We start from the raw sequence: 16522 nt of genomic DNA, 5'->3' as shown, positions 1-16522 counted from the left end.
TAAAGAACAATACTATCTACAATTATATGAAAGTAAAAAGTAGAAAATGAACAATCTATGTAAACAAAGTCTATGGCTCTCTCCCTGACAATGAATCTTTTTGAGTAGACAAATAAGTGATTCAAGTTCAATGTTAACAACAGACAAGGCTGGCTGGCTACTTCTTAAGTCAGCAAAGACCATTATTAGCTCTGTAATTATGGGCAACTTGATTGCTGGAAACTTCAGATTCTTCATCTGTAAAAATAATACTCATGTTGCAGGTTGCTGAGAAAATTAAGTTAAAGGAAATAATGCACATGAAGCGATCAGCTGGAGCCTGGGGGTTATTAGCTTGATGTGGTAGGTGGGTGTAGCGGGAATGGCAGCCACTGCTGCTGTTCTTAACGGAGAAACTCTAGCTGTCAGTAGCCCTGCCTGCTCGTAAACTCTGCTCTCTCCCCACTTCTCCTATTGTACTAAGTTTAGCCTCATTCCCATTTCCTGTGGAAATAAGAGGAGTTGGCCAGAAGCTCCCTTGGCTCACCGCAGCCCTCTCCCCTAACCTGGTCCATAGTTTGGTCCCGTGAAAACCATGTTTTAGCCCATAACACACGGCAAAGGAAGATGAAATCAGCTTTCACAATCAAGACCAGTTACATAATTTGAAGCACCCTGTGTAAAATAAAAGTGCAGAGCCCTGTTCAAAATTTATTGGGAATTTCAAGATGGCAACAGAAAAACATCACACAAAGCACCAGACCCTTCTAAGCATAGGGCCATCCGTGACTGTGCAGGTCACACATCCATGAAACCAGCCCTGCCATAACAGATGGAGCTATACGTCATGAAAATCCCAGTTAAAGAAAGGTGAAAGCCCCAGCAAACTTGGTAACACCCTAATGTTTTACCCCCCCAGGGTAAACAGCATGATCCTTTCAAAAATATGCCAGCTGTATTCTTCATGAAAGCTCTTGACATTTAGCAGTTATCCTCCGTTAGTGCCATCAAATATTTTACACAGTTGTAACATTTTCCCATGATTAGTGTGCCTTGTGACACTGTATCTCAAGAAAAAATCAGCATCTTTTTGGTGGCCTATCAATTTTGTTAAGGGCTCCCTCATTCTTTCTTGAAGCTAACCTTAATAAAATCTAAAATGTGAGTCGAAGTCTTATTTTTGCATAACATAAGCATTGTGCTATGTGAGATATGGTGACATATAGATGGGTTTTAAAAGTATACATATATTACAAGACATTTATCTAATATTGATATAAAATATAGTATGGACAGATAATTGAAGAATTCCCAAAGTATCTGTCATCGTTTTATATTGATTAAAAATATCTGATTTATCTTAAAAAAGAGAAAATATAATGATGTAATAGCAACAACCACATTTTACTTATTCGTACTGGAAACCAGAATTTGCAACATATCCATTTCCTTTAAAATCGTAAAAATGAAATTAAAAGATGAAAATTTTATTTACCAAGAAATGCTTAGGGCAAAATCACTCCTCATGAGGATTTGTTGTAACTGCACATGTAAAAGCCAAAGACACCTTCATTTCATGAAAACTGAGATTTCCTCCATGCGAAATAGCTTCTGACTGCCAATTTGGATCCGGCCACTGTGATCTCCAAGCCACACCACCTGAATCTCAAAGCCTGAGCCACTCAGACATGGCTGACAGGTCATACCACTGTCACATGTTAAGCACTAGAGCAAATCATTCCTAGGATGTTTATATATGATGTGTAATTTTTTAAAACATGATCATTTAAAAAATTGTCTGCCACTCATAAAGATGTTTCTGATTTCCCAGATAAAGTCTCCTATAATCATTGAAACATTATTTTCCTCTTATATCCCCTGCTCAAAAACTGTCAACAGCTCCCCATTATCTACAGGATTAAAGCTCAGTCTCAGCTGAGAGCCCTTTTCTCAATTTATAGTCCACTATTCCCATGTTGCAACTATCCACCCTCGGAAAATTAGATTATGACTGTCCACAATATGCTGTATTGTTTCCATTGTACCTTTGCTTCTGCTCGAAAAGTATTTCCCCTAGGTTTATTTGAAACTTACAGATCTTTCTAGCTTCAAGGTTTATTTGAAACTTACAGATCTTTCTAGCTTCGTTCAATGTCCACCTGACTGCCGAGTCTCTTTTGACCATTCATCTTTAGACTCTCTCATCTTTAAAAACAGCATTTATCACTGGTAACCAAACCAGAACCAGCAAAGGATTGGCTCTGCCATCATGGCTAAAGTTAATCCAGGGGCACATGCATTCTGGAAAACCAATGGACGCTACAAATCAAGACACTTAAAAAAGTTTCCTGCTTTTTGACCCAGTAATTTCAAGTAATTTGACCCAATTCCTTTTGGGAATTGCTATAGATAAAATGTGTCCCCCCCCAAAATTCATATGTTGAAACATAATCCCCAATATGATGGTATTTGGAGGTGGGGCATTTGGGAGGTGACTAAGTCACGAGGGCAGAACCTAGGAGAATAATGTCCTTATAAAAGAGACACCAGAGAGCTCCCTAGCCCCTTCTGCCATGGGAGGACATAGTGAAAAGGCTGACATTTATGAACCAGGAAGTACATTCTTATCAGACACTGAATCTTCCAGAGCATTGATCTTGGACTCCCCAGCCTCCAGAATTGTGAGAAATAAATTTCTGTTGTTTATAAGCCACCCAGTCTATGCTATTCTGTTACAGCAGCCCAAATGGATTAAGACAGGAATCTATCTTAAGAAAATGATCAGGAATAAAACTAGATATATATAATATTAAGAACTGAAAATAACCTTTAGGTCCAACAGTGGAATAAATTACAGTACCTACATTCAATGGAATATTACACCATCATTAAAAATTGTGTTTATAAAAATATTTAATTAAGTGAAGATTGTTATTTTTAAACAGGATATAACATTACATATGCAATAACATCTCAACTTTATAAAAAATGCAAAGAAAAATATCTGGAAGGAAATACATCAAAATGTGATTAGGGATGTCTCTGAACTGTAGAATTTGGGATTAAGACTTCTCTGCTTCCAGGGACTTCTCTGGTGGCGCAGTGGTTAAGAATCCGCCTGGCAACGCAGGGGACACAGGGGACACGGGTTCGAGCCCTGGTCCGGGAAGATCCCACATGCTGTGGAGCACCTAAGTCCATGAGCCACAACTACTGGGACTGCGCTCTAGAACCCACAAGCCACAACTACTGAAGCCCGCGTGCCTAGAGCCGCAACTACTGAGCCTGCATGCCGCAACTACTGAAGCCCGCATGCCTAGAGCCTGTGCTCTGCAACAAGAGAAGCTACCGCGTTGAGAAGCCCGTGCACCGCAACAAAGAGTAGCTCCCACTCGACACAGCTAGAGAAAGCCCGCATGCAGCAACAAAGACCCGACGCAGCCAAAAATAAATAAACAAATAAAAGATTTTTCTGCTTCTGTACAGTTTTTTCCTATTTTGCACATTTACCAGAAAAAGTGTCACTCTTTTTAAAAAATCCTTTTATAATAGGCTTAAAACAAACCAATAAAATCACTTGAAAGGTCTCAAGTGGCAGCATAATATGGTGGAGAGTGTAAGAACCACCTATATGAAATGGCTGATATCTAACCATTTTGGCCTACAAAAATGCTAATTTTATGTGGTTCACGCCAATATTGTGACTGGCAGTCAGAAGATGGGGTGAGAAGCAAGCAAGAAATGTCAACTTCCTCTTAGGTGAGAAGCAACATAATAGCTATCTCATACCGGGGAGAGCTCACCACAGGCAGTAAAGCAGTATGTACGTCCATAGCTACTATGATCATCTGACACCTGTCACCCACGTGTGATGCTGGTCCGTGTAGACCGGCATCAGGAATCTTGTTGGATACAAGTGCCCTCAACTAGATCACAAACTCGCCGAGGGAGGGGAGGTCTTACGTCTCCCCCACGTTGCTTACCACAGGGTCTTGCGCACAAGAGCACAGAATTCCTGTTACCTCGTTACCCAACCAAAGCCAGCTGTCCAGAAGTGGGTATGTAAGACTGATCTGCCACCACAATGTCCTTATTCTTCTTGGGCAAGAGTCAAGTTTTAGTGGTGATTACAGGTCGGAGGTCATTTTTATTCCCTCTCTCCTTTGCCATCCTGGAAGCTTTAACCCAACCCATGACCTGTTGCTTCTCCTTTGTTTATCTCCTCCTTCCTGTAAACACAGATGACGTCCTAGTTTGGGGCCTCGTTCACCTTTACCGAGATGACTGTGGAAACCTCTTATTTATCCTCACTGCCTCCACTTTGTTCTCTTGTTCATACATCCAGTGAGCACTTAGGAAGCATGCATTGGGTGACCTGCGCAGGGTCTCCACTAGCACACCTGGCAGGTCCCTTTGTGCAAATTAGAAAAAGGTGTCCCCTCGAGCCTGCCAGCAGGTGGAAGGGCAAAGAGGTGCCTCCTGCTCCTGAGGCGGCAACTTTGATGCGTAGAGGAGAGCTGAAGCTCAGCCCCACGCGTGGCCTCTGTAGGCACCCTGAGCAGGGCACACCCCGTACAACCGACCGCATGAGACTGCCCTGACCCGCACTGTGCTGAGCACTGCGGGGAGGCGGCCCAAAAGATACAGGTGAAGTCCGGAAGGTCCAGGGAGGAACACCCAGAGGATGGCCCGCAAGCAGCTCAGGAAGGCTAAAGGCCTGTACAGAATGAAGCTTCAGGGAGAAAGATCAAAGGCAGCAAGACTGTTTGGAATACTAAGGAGGAGAAAGGTGTAGAGGGGGTTTGGGCTTCAGGTCCTGTTGCAGACTCTGAGGTCCCCGAGGGGGCTGTCACTGGGCAGATGGCAGGAGCCCGTCGTGGCTTCCCCAAGCCTCCCTCCTCCCGTACTGCTGGCATGTCCTCTCCTTCCCCCATCTCCGGCTGTTTCAAAATCTGTTCCCTACTTGAGTTGTGTTCAGCACTGACTACTGCGTATGAATACAATTGCAGTAGGTGCAAGATCTAACTTATTTTATTTTATCTTACATATTTGGAGTTAGGGCCTCTTGATAGTCAACATGTAAATATATTCAAACAATATGCAAAGCAGGGGCGTAAGATGAGTTGAAAAAAATCTGGTAGCCTTATGGTGAGTTCTCTCTACAGAGGGAACTTTTTTTAGATAAGACATCCCTTGGCAGGTCCAGGGGTTCTTCTGGCTGGAGGGGTTCCCTCCTGGCCTTGTTTTGGTCTTCTCCCTTTCCTCCTCCACCTGATACCATTTATTAACCATTTATACCACAGGAGGCAGAGCTAGTCCCTAATACTGCTGGGGTTCTCCACCTGGGATTCAATATCACCACCACCTGGGGAGCTTTTAAAACTTGTCAATTCTGGACCCCACCCAGTGCAATCAAATTAAATTCACTGGTAATAGGGCCCAGGCTCAGTATATATTTTTTCTTTTTTTTTTTTTTTTAGCTCTCTAGGTTCTTGCCACTTAAGTGAGATGTTGCTATAGACCAGCACCATTGGTCTCTTATCTGTTCTCATGTGAGACTCTCCCATGTCTCATGGGAGCATCTACCATCACCATGTGGGAACTTGTTAGAAATGCAGAGTCTAAGGCCCCCACCCCAGTCCCACTGAATCAGAAGCTGCATATTAACAAATCTCCAGGGGATGCTTATCTCATGAAAGTTTGAGAATGCTGTTCTAGGCTGACTCAAACTCAGGGGCATAGTGGAATCACCTGGGGAGCTTTCAAATATGCTGATGCTAAAGCTCAGTCACAGAAATTCGGAAGTCACTGGCCTAGGGCAAGGCTGAGGCTCTGGAACTTAAAAGCCCCCTAGGTGATTCAGATGTATAACCAAGTTGAAGGACCACTGTACTAGATGATCCCAATGTGTAGCCATTGCCCTGATGCAGGAAATTTTGCTCCAACGAAAACTTCTCTTAAGTGAGTCATGTGTTACTATTATATACAAGTAGATGCTATGAAAGTAATAATAAAGTCATAACTGAAAATGCAGCAAACTTGGAAAAAAATCCATGTTTAAGGAAAAGTCTTTCTGATAAAAAAAACTGACAAACTGCTAACAATATTTGAAATCGCAGCAATAATTAACTAAGCTAACGTCCATTTGAGGATCTGCCATTTGGTATGTGACTTCTCATCCAAGCTAGTGGTTTCTTTACTTAGCTGATAGCTAGTACAGAAGTCTCTACTTTGGCTGCACATTACAATCACCTGGAGAACTTAGAAAAAGATAAAAACCTCAGGGCACACTCCAGCCCAATTAAATCAGAGCCTTGTGGTGAGTCGCAGGCATCAGTGTTTCTTGAAAGCTTCAAGGGAGACTCCAAGGTGCAGCCAAGGATGAGAACCTCTGCACCATGGTTTCAAAGTACCACCAAAGTGTCTTACTGGTCCTAGAAAGGATCTGGGATTGCTGGACTTTAAAAGTTGCCAGCACGTAATCCTACCATATTTAGGCAGGGGAGCTGGGTACCAATTATGCAACTTCCCGCTAATGAAGTGACTGGGAACGATAACTTTGAGAGGAACGGCAGTTTTCCTTGCTTGGAAACCATGGCGCTGTACATGCCCACCCACTGGATCAGTAGCCATCATGGCAGGGTTTGCAAGTGGGTGGGGAGAGGGTGAACACCAAGAAGTCCTTGCTGAGCCTGTAGTTCAAACTGGATTCTTAGATCAAGTCCACAGTGAACAGAAGGAAGTCTGCTAATTTCCAACTGCTTGAGGGTCCGAACCTCAAGCTCCCAGGAGGCAGAGTGAGCAAGGACAGGGCATGTGAAGTAAAGGAAGTCCCTGCCAGTAGCAGGGACTAAGCTCTTCAGATGCTGAGAGAAGCTTGTGGGGGGAAAGCATGAGTGATGAAACGGGAATATTCTGCCTGGCCTCCCACTCTTTAGGAACTTTCTATTTGTCTTCTGCAGTGAGGGATATATTGGGTTAGCCAAAAAGGTAGTTCAGGTTTTTCGTAAGATGTTACGGAAAAACCCAAACAAACTTTTTGGCCAACCCAATAGCTCCAGGGCTAGAAAATGCTCTACCCTTACCCAACTTAGTTTCTCATGACCGGTGAGCCCTGAGGTTAACAAAATAGTTGCATCAGAGGAGTTTTGCTGAAGCCAGTACTAGTGCCTCAGATTCGGGTATTACACTGCTGAATCTTATCCATTTATGTATTTTCCAAAAAGTCACATTTCCCCTTAGGTGGAGGCAGTGTAACTTAAATTTACAGCTTTCACAAAAACCACATGATCATCTCAGTAGATGTAGAAAAAAGCATTTGACAAAATCTTTTATGATTAAAACAGTCAACAAACTAGATTTGAAGGGGAACCCACAAATCTTGAGAAAGGACTAAATTGAAGGCAGTACAAACAGAATCTCAATTTAACAAATATCAATCCATCTAGCCTCTCGTTGGCTGAGAACTCTCCAGTGCTCCAGCAAAGTGTCCAACCTCATGCTGTTTTGCTTTTGAAGTTCTAATGAATTCATATTCCAGGAAGAGGCCTGTATATCAGACACTTTTACAAATGCTGACCCAACTCACGGTTGGCTTACTTAACAAATCTATTTTTATTTAGGTGAAATGTATTTATATAGCAATTGGAGTTTTAAAAATAGCAACGGGGTATTAATGTTAACTCATATTTAGTTCTTGTTAGAAAATCTGACAGGCTTTTCAAAATACATTGGTGAGGGACTTCCCTGGTGACGCAGCGGTTAAGAATCTGCCTGCCAATGCAGGGGACACGGGTTCAATCCCTGGTCCGGGAAGACCCCACATGCCACGGAGCAACTAAGCCCGTGTGCCACAACTACTGAGCCTGCGCTCTAGAGCCCGCGAGCCACAACTGCTGAGCCCACGTGCCACAACTATTGAAGCCCGCGCACCGAGAGCCCGTGCTCCGCAACAAGAAAAGCCGCCGCAGTGAGAAGCCCGCGCACCGCAACGAAGAGTAGCTCCCGCTCGCCGCAACTAGAGAAAGCCCGTGCGCAGCAACAAAGACCCAACGCAGCCAAAAATAAATAAAATTTTAAAAATATATACATTGGTAAGTTGGGGAAGGGAGGATTTTATGTCAGCACACACAGGTCAGGAACCAGGGCGTGTTGGCTAGATGCTGCTTTCAACACCAGATCTGATTCTAGTTTTCACTAGGTAACAAGTGATCACTAGGGGGTCAGATCCTTGGGAAGAGCACAAAGATAAACGAAGTCCCTGCAATTCTCAGGCGGTGACCACTCAGCCCTTGTCAGGTGGCTGAGGCACTGAGGGGCCAGAGTCCGTGCAGAGATGGGGAGAACGTGACCACATGGAGTGGGGAGCACAGGGGGCTTGGGGTATGGATCGGCCACTGCAGACCAAGTGCTTCCCGTGTCCTGGGAACCACCATGTGGGGTCACACTGCCGCCTCCCTAGGAAGCAAGGGCTATAGGAACTTGGCATTAGGAGAACTTCTATCATATTCAGTGAGAGGGGACCTAGCCCTGTGCTCAGGGGGCTGAAGTGGATTCTCCTCCAGGTCTCCCTCTCCTCCCATCTTAAGTAAGAGGTACCCTTTCCCAGGGCCTCACAGCACCAGGCACTGAGGACCTGCACCACCTCTGGTGAGGCAGCCAACAGGCACCAGCAGGGGCTGGAGTTAGACCTGCTCTCCTAAGCCTGAGGTCAGGTTCGCAGGGGCGAGGGCTGGGAAGGCTGGGAACCTGCACGGCCAGTGCAGCACGGCCCCTGGGGACCCCCCCGTGGCAGGATGCCTGGGTTTGCTTCTCAGGATCCTGCTGCCTGGCCTGGCTCTTGTGGTGGTCAGCATCACACTGGCGGCTACAGCACCTGGGAGCATTCCCACTGCTTAAAAACTTCTGCTCCTCAGCTGTAACCCCCAAGTAGCCAACATACAAGTCTGAGTTTGCCACACCCCCCGGTGATTCAATGCTGGCCACGCCCTGTGGGGGCAGATGCTCAGCTGGGCTGGTTCCCCTGCCCTCAAGCTACCAGCCCAGATTCTACTCCTCTCCTCTGGCCCAGGCAGCTGAGGCTCCAGAGGGCCCCAGCGCGGGGTTCCACCCAAGTTACAACCAATGCAGATAGAGAAGGAGCTTGCCAGAGCCCAGGCAAACATCCAAATCCAGGGCTTGGGAAGGCAGGTGGGACTGAGGGTGGAGGCCTCAGCTGATCTCTCTTCACAAGCAGCAGAGCTCGCTGAAGCCAAGGCCAGGGGGTATATGCTGTACAAGGTCCAGGGACCCTAACTGAGGACTCCACATCTTAGCCTTGACGCTGATACTTGGCTCTGAGATGCTCTTGCCTCGCCCAGGGATGACCTTCAGCCAGCACCATATGCTGGAGGGCTCAGATGGAAACAGGGAAGGCCAAGGAACGTCCAAGTTGTTCCCCTTGTCACATTCATGCTATCACTCCATACACAAAAATGTACTGATCCTGTAAGTTCTGGGCCTAATACTTTTTTTGAATTATCTAAATGGCAGTCCAGACTTAACCAAGTGCAGAAAAGAACTTGATTCAGGACTTTTCATGATGTCACTCTTAAATTCAAAACTGAGTTGAAAAGCAATTGTAACTACAATAATGATTTAGGCAGCACAATTAATTCTAAATCATTTTAGTAAATAATACCATGATGGTTAATTTTACGTGTCAACTTGACCAGGCCACAAGGTGCCCAGACATTTGGTAAAACATTATTCTAGGTGTGTCTGTGAAGATATATCTGGATGAGATTAACATGTGAATCAGCAGACTGAGTAAAGCAGACTGCCTTCCCTAATGTGGGTGGGCCTCATCCAATCAGTTGAAGATACCAAATAGGCCAATAGTCCCCTGAGTAAAAAAGGAACTAACTCCTCCTGCCTGATAGCCTTCCAGATTTTCCTGCCTTGAGACTTGAACTGAAACATTGGTTCTTCCTGGTTCTCAAGCTTGCCAGCCTTTGGACTGGAACTTACACCAATGGCTCTCCTGGGTCCCCAGCTTCCTGACTGCAGCTCTTAGGACTTGTCGGCCTCCATAATCATGTGGGTCTTATTGCCCTTATACTACATCTCTTATATATATCACACACACACACACACACACAGACATACCCTATTGGTCTGTTTCTCTGGAGAACCCTGATGAAGACAACGCCTAGACATTACTTACTAGATAGTTAACACATATCAGGGCCTAGCTGCGTGCTCTCCACACACCTCTGCACCGCCTCTCCCCATCCTGACCCAACACGGGTGTATGTGCAGCTCTCAGCACCATGCCGCCCAGCACATAGAGGGACTGGACCCGAGAGCGGAATGAAGGAAAGGATGGACTCAGGGCTAGATGGGCGGTGGGCTGGCAAGCATTTAAGGAGAGAGGGCCACATGTGTCCATTAGCCTCTGTCCTCAGAGGGCTAAAAGGGATAGTGGGCGTGATCATGGTTATGCTCTTCACAGACTTCCCCAGACTGTCTTCACAAAGGGTTGTACTAACTTATTTTGCCACCAGCGGGGCATGAGGGTGCCTAGCTGGCCATGTGCTCATGCACAGCCCTTTGCACTCTTTACACCAAGGTTTTGGACATTCCAGGAAAAGAGGCATGATATAGTGAGTGAAGGTGCCCATGGAAAGGGGCTGGAGATCCGAAACGCTGGGTAAAGGTTTATAACGGCCTTATTTGAGCAATGATGAAACAATCTATGGATCGTGTTAAACCTTCAAGATCAGTATTTCCCACCTTGAGCTGATCTGTATTCTATCATTTTACACCTCTGCTGGTCAAATTTTTTTTTTTACTGTGGTAAAATACACATAACATAAAATTTACCATTTTAACCATTTTTATGCATACGATTCAGTGGCATTAAATACATCCCCACTGCTGTGTAACCATCACCACCATCCATCTCCAGAACTGTTCATCAACCCGCCCATTCCCTCTCCCCCCCAGCCCCTGGAAACCACTATTCTATTGTACTTTCTGTCCCTATGAATTTGAATGCCCTAGGTACCTCATGTAAGTGAGATCATACAGTATTTGTCCTTTTGTGACTGGCTTATTTCACTTAGCATAATGTCCACAAGGTTCATCCATGTTGTAGCATATGTGAGATTCTCCTTCCTTTTTAAAGGTTAAATAATACTCCATTACATGTATGTACCACATTTTGTCTACCCATTCATCCACTGATGGATACGGATTATTTCCACCTTTTGACTATTGTGAATGATGCTGCTATGAACAAATATCTCTTCAAAACCCTGCTTTCAATTCTTTTGGGTACATCCCAGAAGTGGAACTGCTGGATCATATGGTTTTTTGAGGGAAAACCATACTTCTTTCTATAGCGGCTGTATCACTTTACATTTCCACTCAAACATTATTTTAAAATATTTTCTGCTGCATTCAAGTCCAGTTACCACTAAAGGGATGTTTTTGAACCAAAAAAAAAAAAGAATCATCTTTTATGTGCCCTTGCCCTTTAGAAACCGCCTCCACAAATTCTAACAAATTTTGCTAAATTCCCATTTGTTTATAAACATAAAAAATAATAAGAAAACAAATAAATCATTTTGAAATAATACATCAATAAATTGCTATTTAGGACACCACACAGAAATGATACGGCCCTTTTGTTTTGTTCTGTTTGTTTGTTTTTCCTGGGGCTATCCCTACCGTGCCCATGGCAGCTCCAAGAGCAGGTTAGCACTGTGGAGCAAGGAAGTAGGGAAAGATGGGGGACAGGAGTTAGGGCGGGCCCTGTGTGGGGATGTAGGGCCCCTGCGTCCCTCTGGGATCTGAGTCTAGATGGCTCGGGCAGAGGCTGGCGAGTGCCTCCGTGGAAGCGGTACTTTCTGGCTGGCTTGAGGCTGACGTATGTGGCCTTCATTTCCTCAGCCTCAGGGTCCCGCACATCTTTGAATCGCTCCCCTTCGGTGCTCGCTACCTGGTTGTCGATGCACTGGATCAGCTTCTTGGGAGCCTCCTTAGGAGCCATAGGCCGGCGAATCTTCTGATCCTCTGCGCTATCCACCATCATGTACTTCTTCCTGCAGGATGAAGGACTTCAGCTCATCCTTTTGGGGGCCTCTGAGGCGCCTGGGCAGGTCCTGGTTGCGGCCATCCCAGGCTGGAGGCCTTTCCTCCTTCCCCTCTACCAGCATCTGCACAGCTTCTTCCAAGTCCCCTCGAGCTCTGGCCAACACCCACTGAGCCTGCTCCACCGAACAGGGAAGGAACACCTCCAGAAGTACGTCCACCCCCAGCAGCAGCTCCTCCTCAGCGCCGGATGCCTCTTCTTGGGTGTCCCGAGCAGCAGTCGGAGAAGACATCGTCTCTTCTTTGAACCGCTGCAGAGGCTCTGGGGCGATAGATACCTGACCTTGGACCTCAGAGTTCTGTGGTTGCAGGTTCTCTTTGTTCCTGGCACCACTCAACTGCCCTGAGAGCCTCTGCATCATTTCCCCTCTTGTACCCCTTGGGATGTGGGAAAAGCTAGGCACATAGGCCTCCATCATCTCAGTGAAGGCCTCCATATCGAAATTCTCCTCCGATGGGCCTGAGGGGCCCAGGTCCTCAAGGACCCCGAGCACACAGAAGATGACCTCATCCCAGCTGCTGAGGTCAGCCTCTGGGAGGTGCGTCTGAACAAAGGTAAGGAGGGCTGCACAGACACCCCTCTCCAGCTCCATGCCCTCTCCCCTTCTGCTCCGTCGGGCGCCGCCGGCGACTCGTCCCGCGCGGTGCAGGTCTCATCCCACAGCCCCACCAATGAGCGATATGGCCCTTTAAAAGTTCTCTTAAAGCAATTTTGACTCTAAGAGCTGATAAAGGTTGAAAATAAAAATTTCTCACAGAAGATTATGCACAAATCCTGATTCTTAAAGGACTCCTGTAGTTGGGGCTGCACCTTCGATCCTTCGAGGGAGCTGGAGGAGCATGACTGTACTCTCACTGCCTACTCCCTATGCTGGGAACGTACGTACCGGGAAAACCGAGCTCTCTGTCGTAAGGCCCATGGTCTGACCTTGTATGACAATTCCGATGCTCACAGAAGAATCTGTGGGACTAGAATAAAGAGCCCATTCATCTATCCTTTCCTATACACCCCCCAAGTGACAGTAAAATTCACCTACAAATTCCAGCCACGCTTACGACTATTGATAACTAGGTATTTACACCAGCATCTGTAATAATTGAGGCCTACGTATGTTCTCAGTTTGCTAAGTTCCCAACTGCCCAGAGAGATTCCTTCCCTATTTTGAAGAACCATGTCTCAGTTACTATGGCAACAGGGCAAGGAGAAGTGGGGAGCTTTCCATGGGCACAAGAGCAAAAGAACAGCTATTTGTCCTCCCACTGGCAGAACAGGGCCATTCGTGAGATTAGCATGTGGTACAAACACAAACAAGCATGCAGTCCGCTTCAGAAAAGCCAAGAACATTTTCAGGGCAAACTCTCTCACAAAGCAATTATATCACACCTTAATCAAGTGCTCCATTTTGTACTGAAAGGGAGAGATACTCTTTTGTGTCCAAAGCAGACACACACAGGATAGCAGTTTGTGGTCCGCTGTAGATTCACTTCGAAGGAAGGAGTCAGGGTACAGGATGGGGAAGACCCACGGGCTGTGGGCCGGCCTTTCGGCCATTGTGGGGTGCCATGGAGAAGGAGGGATACTGGTGAGGGACTTCCCTCCTGGCCTATACTTGCCATGGAAACCCCAGGAAAAGAGGTGAGTGTCAAATAAGGGACAGATTTATCAGAAATAGAGAAAAAAGCAGAACCCTTATTTTTGTTCACTTCGGTAAAATTTGTGTAATGCTGTTTCAGTACAGATCTCTTCCTCCTCAGACCATCTAAATACCAAAGGGCAAAAACAAGTGACCCAGTAATGGAACTCTTTTTTTCATATAGAATGAGAAAGCAAACAAACATCCATATCAAAAATTACTCATTATCCTAATAAGTGAAATAAGCCAGACACACAAGGACTAATACTGTACGATTCCACTCCTGTGAGGTACCTAGAGTAGTCAATTCGTAGAGACAGGAAGTATTATAGAATGGTGAGGGGGAAGGGGGAGGAGAATTACCGTTTAGTGGGTACAGAGTTTCAGTTCGGGAAGATGAAAAAGTTCTGGAAATGGACGGTGGTGATGATTGCTCAACAGTGAGAATGTACTTAATGCCATTGAACAATAAGCTTTAAATAGTTAAAATAGTAAATTGTATGTTATGCATATTTTACCACAGTGAAAAAAAATTTAAAGTTAACAAATCTCTTTCCCTTGTTATATCCATGCTATTGTTTCATAAACACAAATGTACTGATCAAATTCAGTACGGATCATGCATTCAGTAAATACCAAGTCCACCACGAGCTGGCCCTTAGGCCAAGGGTTGAGCAAACACGGACAAGAAGCCATGTGTCCAGCAGACCCTGGCTGGTCACTGAATCCACTTCTTTGGCCACAGAACTGTAGTTCTCCAAATAGGTGCATGGGTGCGTTAAGTCCCAAGAACAGGGAAAACCCTGTACAACTGGGTGACCATTAATGGGTCCCGAAGAAGAGAGCAAGTTTTCCACGAAAACAGAGATCCACGTTTATATCTCGAATGGATTAGTCCTTATAAATAAATGTGGCCACAGCACCACTCTGCCCCGTGTCACTTGGCTGCGCGGTAGCACTTCTAAGGGCAACGCTGCCATTTTTCCGAAAGGCAAATGAAGAGGAGTTTGATACAAGCTAAGGCCGAGTCAGCCCAGCAGACGATAAGGAGGAAGACAAGGGCAGGGGTATTTGAGAGGAGGTGAGGGAGAGGAAGAGAATGAGGAAAAGAAAGGGAGAGAGGAGAAAGGATGGGTCCTGAAGGAAAGCAGGCGGGTAAGAAAGTGGGAGGGAGGGAAGGAAGGCGGAGGTGAGGGCCAAGAGGGAGAGTGGGGGATGGGACGAGAGGAGAGGAGCTTTGTTTTGCTGCAAAGCTCCTTGATTCCGGTTGAAGAGGGGATGACAATAGAGCATGTGCCTGCTAGTGGCATTCACCATAATCCCACTTTCTTGCTCTACTTTTGGTGAGAAGAGGAGGAGGAGAGGTTTTATCTGAATGGAAAACTGGAGGGATTTTATTCCCCCACCCCACCCCCGGAGTGACACTGAGGTCAAGAGGGAAACCTGCACTCCTTCACTGAACACGTTTAAGAACACAATGTGATTAGCATCTCTTCTGTTTCTGGGCTGCTTCAACCTGGGCCTCCTGGAAACACAAAGAAGGCTAAGGATGTTGTTTATCAATAGTTAACTGAGTTAATGTCGCTGAGAACTGCAGGAATGATGCTCAGGACCCTCTACCCATAGTGATTTTTTTAAAGTTAATTAACTAATTAATTTTTGGCTGCGTTGGGTCTTCATTGCTGGGTGCGGGCTTTCTTTAGTTGGGGCAAGCGGGGGCTACTCTTCGTTGCGGTGCGTGGGCTTCTCATTGTGGTGGCTTTTCTTGTTGCGGAGCACGGGCTCTAGGCGTGCTGGCTTCCGTAGTTCTGGCACACGAGCTCAGTAGTTGTGACTCGCGGGCTCTAGAGCACAGGCTCAGGAGTTGTGGCGCACGGGCTTAGTTGCTCCACGGCATGTGGGATTTTCCCGGACCAGGGCTCAAACCCATGTCCCCTGCGTTGGCAGGCGGATTCTTTATTTTATATTTATTTATTTTATTTTTGGCTGTGTTGGGTCTTTGCCGCTGGGTGCAGGCTTTCTCTAGTTCTGCAAGCAGGGGCCACCCCTCGTTGCGGTGTGCTGGCTTCTCATTGCGGTGTGCTGGCTTCTCATTGCGGTGGCCTCTCTTGTTGCAGAGCACGGGCTCTAGGCGCGCGGGCTCAGTAGTTGTGGCTCGTGGGCTCTAGAGCGCAGGCTCAGTAGTTGTGGTGCATGGGCTTAGCTGCTCCGCGGCATGTGGGATCTTCCCAGACCAGGGATCAAACCCGTGTCGCCTGCACTGGCAAGCGGCGTCTTAACCACTGCGCCACCAGGGAAGTCCCCATAGCAATTTGATAAATGCATTTCCCAGTGTTGGGAACGATGAGAGGAAGCACCTGTGAAGTACAGAACGTGGGAGCTTTCGGTAAATTGTAATTAAAACCTAAAGGACATGCCAGTCGACTTCTCTTAGCCTCTGTAGAGACGATTGGGGGTTTTGGATGGTGAAATTCTGAGTGCAAGGAACCAACAGCTTACTTGTTCCACTCCTGGCCATAACTGAGCACCCAGAGCAGAGCCTTATGTTTGGATTGTTCACTGCTGGCATTCCTGCCTAAGAAGATCTGATTCTAAGACAAGTTGCAGAAAAGACAATATTTAGTAGTTAATGTAGTAAAACAGCCAATGGAGAGTATAGGAAATATTATCACCACAGCCCCACCAGAAAATTTCACACAAAAAAAGACCATTCACAAAAGTTCTCCATTTAGAGATTCCATTAGTACTGGGTTATCTTAGCTCAAAAAATAATA

The 16522-nt window shown here is 46.0% G+C and overlaps 1 protein-coding gene and 1 pseudogene across 12 annotated transcripts in view; both read right to left on the bottom strand.

The window, feature by feature from the left end:
- The window catches only part of CLYBL (citramalyl-CoA lyase), a 255684-nt gene that overhangs the window by 121374 nt on the left and 117788 nt on the right, over positions 1-16522 (bottom strand). The gene's annotated exons all lie outside the window — the stretch shown is intronic.
- On the bottom strand, positions 3263-15819 carry LOC309615999 (CUE domain-containing protein 2 pseudogene; annotated as a pseudogene). Its single transcript has one exon. The product of its transcript is annotated as a CUE domain-containing protein 2 pseudogene (transcript).

This window comes from Balaenoptera borealis (genome assembly GCF_965194805.1).
Source record: "Balaenoptera borealis genome assembly, chromosome: 18".
In the NCBI taxonomy this organism is placed as follows: Eukaryota; Metazoa; Chordata; class Mammalia; order Artiodactyla; family Balaenopteridae; genus Balaenoptera; species Balaenoptera borealis.
Note: the sequence above shows the minus strand (reverse complement) of the source record. Positions and strands in the feature narration are given on the sequence as shown.